Genomic DNA, 6,474 nt, shown 5'->3' with positions numbered 1-6,474 from the left:
ATTTCATAGTCCCGTTTATGTTTCTTGTATTTAGTCTAAGTTTTTATTAAATAAATTTATCTTATCCTTATAAAAGGTTACACTCGCCCAAAAGATGTAGGTAAATAGCAGCAATGAAGTACAAACTTTCTGCTGCCCAATTAAAGTTAATGTACTAGACGAATGTAACAGACGAATACTATGTACCTATTTGAAAGAAATATGTGGTACTGCAATCATTGATCAACAAGTAGGTAATACTTACATTATCTATACGGTAAACACCAATTATTTCGTTAGTAATTTTACTCTTTTTTAGCTGATTGATGTGTTAACACAGAATATAAATACGAGGAAGCATTTAGTAATCAAACACAAGAGTCAATATAATAATTTTACATCCATATCCATGGGGAACTACGCATTTACCTGTTTCCTGTAATGGTAGAATTAATTGCTACAATAACTGATTAGGAAATACCTATTAGGGAAAATAATTTATAATATACGGATATTTTAATATAATAAAGGTGAAAAACAATATGATTTGTAGGTATGCCGTTGCCAGTTACCTACTGTAGTTAAATAAGTCAGTTTTATAAGTGCATAACCGATGTACGAGTATTTTTGTTTACTACATTTAGGGTGTGTCGATTTGGAAGTGGATAAGTGCTGTACTTAAGTGTCAACTTCGAAATTAGAGTCAATTAGATATTATTAGCGTAGCATTGCCCAATGTCAAACCACTAACTACATACTAATAACACAAATCTAATTTATAGTAACACACGAAAGGATGATTTAGGTCGAGGCTTAATGGATGCAGGTGCAAACTCTTTATTACGACATACCTATTCCATATATTTAACGCCAATGCTGAACAGTGTACAACACAAACAAAACATTACCGAGTTATGCAAATGCGCTTTTAAACATCGCATCAATAAGCCTGTGCGTTAATCTCGCGTAATGTGCGCGACACATTTGCGCTGCGCAGACGCATTCTGACCATAGTACACTTACACTTTGAGTAGCATTAGCACTCTAATTAAAAGGAAGCTATATGGTTCTTAGTACTATGCATATAGCCAACACGAAAACAACACAAAAATAATGTCGTTAGTTTTATTTTTAAATATACGCGTACAATCGCCTCATTTCTAGACCTAGATAATTTTTATGCAGATGCATTGACCAAGTGTTACCGCTTCAACCACGACGCACTGTGGCACTGCGGTGCGCCCGCACCGATCGTCAATGCGGTAAACATGTTTGTTTGTTACATAAGCTCCACGATGTGAACAAGATTGTTGTGTAAGATTTATAAACAAATTCTTTGTAACTGATGTTATGAGCGAACTGATTCTGTAATAGTTTTTGCTGAACATCGTGTTACAGGAATTAAATTTATAGTTATTCGTTCTCTTGAGTAGGTATCGTAATTCGTACATGATGAAAATCAAGAAAGATTTATCTTAATAATTAGGTACTTGGTCAAAATAAGTTCTAAATAACAAAGTGTTATGTTTATGAATCATTTCAGTATAGATATCGATTATTTATATTGCTATTTTATACAAAACAAAGTCCATTCATGTTTCTTCTTTAAATAGAAACCAAAAATAAACGTCGCAATGACGTCCGCGATACAATAACAGGCGTCACAGCGCATATCCTTAGCTTACATTCGATTACACTACGTGACGACACCGCTCCTCAAAGTTATTACTGGAAAATACCAACATAAAAATTAAAGCGTTTTACAGTTCCGTACTAACCCTTGTACGCTTGATAGTTAAAAGCAGCAGCGCTGAGAAGAAATCATTCAAAAGATCTCTATGAATGTATCTCTCTCTATGGGGCAAACTTGGCCTTTACTGGTTGAATTTTTATAAAGCTCCACACAGGAGTTTCAGCGGTGGTAACGAGGTGGGAATAGTGTCGTTAAAGTATTAGAATGAGAATCAGACTTTATGAGTCGCCATTGATGTTATCAACCTAGCTAGATCACAATCATCACTTGGGGGCAGGGCCGGATTAACCATCTCGGGGCCCCTAGGCACAGCTTGTTTCGGGCCCCCCTTTTTTTTTGTCGAGTGCTTGCGCACCGTCACCACTGCCGGGGACAGGGTGGTGTGTGCTCCGTCCTAAAAAGGACGGGGTATACCCACTAAAATCTCCGCGGCGTTNTTGGAAGTGGATAAGTGCTGTACTTAAGTGTCAACTTCGAAATTAGAGTCAATTAGATATTATTAGCGTAGCATTGCCCAATGTCAAACCACTAACTACATACTAATAACACAAATCTAATTTATAGTAACACACGAAAGGATGATTTAGGTCGAGGCTTAATGGATGCAGGTGCAAACTCTTTATTACGACATACCTATTCCATATATTTAACGCCAATGCTGAACAGTGTACAACACAAACAAAACATTACCGAGTTATGCAAATGCGCTTTTAAACATCGCATCAATAAGCCTGTGCGTTAATCTCGCGTAATGTGCGCGACACATTTGCGCTGCGCAGACGCATTCTGACCATAGTACACTTACACTTTGAGTAGCATTAGCACTCTAATTAAAAGGAAGCTATATGGTTCTTAGTACTATGCATATAGCCAACACGAAAACAACACAAAAATAATGTCGTTAGTTTTATTTTTAAATATACGCGTACAATCGCCTCATTTCTAGACCTAGATAATTTTTATGCAGATGCATTGACCAAGTGTTACCGCTTCAACCACGACGCACTGTGGCACTGCGGTGCGCCCGCACCGATCGTCAATGCGGTAAACATGTTTGTTTGTTACATAAGCTCCACGATGTGAACAAGATTGTTGTGTAAGATTTATAAACAAATTCTTTGTAACTGATGTTATGAGCGAACTGATTCTGTAATAGTTTTTGCTGAACATCGTGTTACAGGAATTAAATTTATAGTTATTCGTTCTCTTGAGTAGGTATCGTAATTCGTACATGATGAAAATCAAGAAAGATTTATCTTAATAATTAGGTACTTGGTCAAAATAAGTTCTAAATAACAAAGTGTTATGTTTATGAATCATTTCAGTATAGATATCGATTATTTATATTGCTATTTTATACAAAACAAAGTCCATTCATGTTTCTTCTTTAAATAGAAACCAAAAATAAACGTCGCAATGACGTCCGCGATACAATAACAGGCGTCACAGCGCATATCCTTAGCTTACATTCGATTACACTACGTGACGACACCGCTCCTCAAAGTTATTACTGGAAAATACCAACATAAAAATTAAAGCGTTTTACAGTTCCGTACTAACCCTTGTACGCTTGATAGTTAAAAGCAGCAGCGCTGAGAAGAAATCATTCAAAAGATCTCTATGAATGTATCTCTCTCTATGGGGCAAACTTGGCCTTTACTGGTTGAATTTTTATAAAGCTCCACACAGGAGTTTCAGCGGTGGTAACGAGGTGGGAATAGTGTCGTTAAAGTATTAGAATGAGAATCAGACTTTATGAGTCGCCATTGATGTTATCAACCTAGCTAGATCACAATCATCACTTGGGGGCAGGGCCGGATTAACCATCTCGGGGCCCCTAGGCACAGCTTGTTTCGGGCCCCCCTTTTTTTTTGTCGAGTGCTTGCGCACCGTCACCACTGCCGGGGACAGGGTGGTGTGTGCTCCGTCCTAAAAAGGACGGGGTATACCCACTAAAATCTCCGCGGCGTTCCGTCATCGCCCAAATGGGGGTATCCGGCCGTAGCCTTAGACTGCCGCGACACCACCGGCGACAGCTCGCCTTCACGGCGGACCCTACACGCCCCACTTGTGGGGGTCCGATGGGAATGGCCCGAAACGCCAAGCCGTTCCCGTCAGACGGAGGTGACAAGGGTGCCCCCGCACCCCCGGCCTGCTGGCCGCCACCGGGGGGCAGAGTAAAACGGTCGTACAACCACCTTCTCCATCTGCGGAGTGATGAGGCGAGAGGATTGTTCTCCCGCTCGCGCTCCGTTGCCTCCTTCTGAAGGATGACCTCTTCGCAAAAGGAGGCGACCGCCATCCAGCATCCTCCAGTTCCCAGCATGGCGCTGACCAGGCTCGGAAGCGAAAGATCCCGGCCCACACGGTGAGGACACGGCGCTGCTCCTCCTAGCCTGTGCAAACCGCGAGGGTGTGCTGCACCGTGTCATCCGCCGCGCCGCATTTGTGGCACAGCGGGGATTCCTCTCGCCCGATCCTATGCATGCATATACGAACCGAAGCAGCCATGCCCGGTCAGCACCTGCGCCAGAAAGAACGTGAGGAACCCGAGCGGTCGTTCCAACCATTGATCCAGAACAGGACCAATGCACAATGGCGGCCAAACTGCGCGCGAGTCATGTCTTCCTTCCAGCGGTCGATCATGATCTCGCGCGCTTCCTGCCTGACGGCGCCGCGCCGCTCCGGGGCCGGGCGCTTTTCACGCGCCTTCTGGACTGCCATCAAGTGATAGATGACAGACAAGACCCCAGCTTCTACCTCCCAAGGAGGAGTACCAGCGAGGACGCACGCCGCAGCAGTGCCCTACCGTGCGGTAGGTCCTCGCGACTTTTTGCGCTATGGCCCGCTGGGGCCTGCGCAGAAGGGCAGCATTCTCCCTCTTGTTGAGTGCGTCCGCCCAGATTGGGGCGCCATACAACGCCATGCTCCTCAGAACGCCGGCATAAAGTCGACGACACCTCGTTTGTGGCCCTCCCAAATTCGGGAGGAGCCGACTCAGTGCGCCGGCTGCCTTGAGGAGGCGTGGCGCTAGCCCGTTAAAGTGCAGGCTAAAATGCCACCTCCCTTCAAGCGTGAGGCCCAGATATTTCATCTGGCCTTTGACGTCAATCCTAACGTCCTCAACCACAATGTGGGCGTCGGAAGGGGCGCGCTGGCGAGGCCCCGGAAAGAAATTCTGCGAGCGACTAATGTGCCGCCCGCCGACGCCAACCGTTCCGCGGCCCCAAATGTCTTCCCCAGGCAGTGACCAGAGTGTCATCCGCATCGCATATGACACTCATGCCAGCGAGAAGGACGCCCCGGAGGAGCCAGTTGAAGCCTAGGTTCCACGAGAGTGGACCGAGCAACGAACCCTGCGGAACCCCGCTGGCCGTCTTTGTTAACATAGGGACTTCGCGGTCCCGTAAGTCATCGGCCAGCAGCGCTCGAAGGTACTGAGGCACTCTGTGATGTTGAAGTGCCTAGAGTATGGTGGAATGAGGATGGTATTGAAAGCGTTGGCTATATCGAATGATATTGCCAACACACCCTCACCCCTCTCCCTAGCCTCCGCAGTGAGGCTTTTTAGCCTCTGAAGGGCGTCGACGGTCGACCTGTCATGTAAACCAAAGCAGTAATGAGAACGTTATGAAAATGAATTAGGTTCCACAATATCGAAATGTGACGATTGAATGTGTAAACCAAAATAAGGCGAAGTTTTGAGGTGGTTTGAGTTTTGTTTCATAAAAATAATCTTTAACATTTTTTTTCCATTTTTTAATCCGGAGTGCTGGGCCCCTGGCTATAATGGGCCCCTAGGCACTGGCCTAAAGTGCCTTATGGATAATACGGCACTGCTTGGGGGTCTTCTCATTAATCTGTCAGTTTTAGAAGCGGCGCAGTGGGGTCATTGCCTGGCGTACTGCGCCGCACTGGGCGAGCCTTGCGAACGAGACCGGTGCCGAGGCTATGTCGCTAGGTGTCGCTCATCACTTGGGGGTCTTCTCATTAATCTGTCAGTTTTAGAAGCGGCGCAATGGGGTCATTGTCTGGCGTACTGCGCCGCACTGGGCGAGCCTTGCGAACGAGGCCGGTGCCGAGGCTATGTCGCTAGGTGTCGCTTATCGGGGTGACTATAAGGCGTAATTATAAAGTGCCAAGTGAGAAACGAGCATAGTGATGGGCATAATATGATAACTTTACACAACTTCATTAAATGCTTGAAAACTTGAACATAATTCATGGTATCACAACCACAGCTAAGTGCATCATGGTATCAACTATAGTAGCTACTCGTAAGTGCATATTGACGTAGGAGATGAGCTGTGACTTTTTTCAGTCTTTGTTGTGCTTATCGTAATAATTTTAATCGCGATTATTTTATGAATACTATTTGTATTGACAATAATGTTGGTTTTTAGTCTAACAAAAACCACGTGAAACTAGTGAATTATACAGAAATGTGAACAACAATTAGGTTCATAATTACATATGTCGAACACTCCTCTGATGCAATGGTGGGAACAAATTAAATAATCTCATGCATCACTTAATTTCTCAATATGAGGACATAAATGCAAACAAACGACTTCTCCGAAAAAATGCGGAGTCAGTATCCCAGTTGATAAAATAACATTTTTCATTATGCAAGGTGCCTTACCTACTATGACGTAAATGGGTAACCTAGTTGCCGGTTATCAGCCAGGTCAGAGGTGAAAGCAGCTGCGACGTGTTCTGTTGATTCTGGAAACGTTAGTCTT

This window comes from Ostrinia furnacalis, unplaced genomic scaffold, assembly GCF_004193835.3.
Source record: "Ostrinia furnacalis isolate ACB-3 unplaced genomic scaffold, ASM419383v2 OfSCF7470, whole genome shotgun sequence".
Lineage (NCBI taxonomy): Eukaryota > Metazoa > Arthropoda > Insecta > Lepidoptera > Crambidae > Ostrinia > Ostrinia furnacalis.
Note: the sequence above shows the minus strand (reverse complement) of the source record.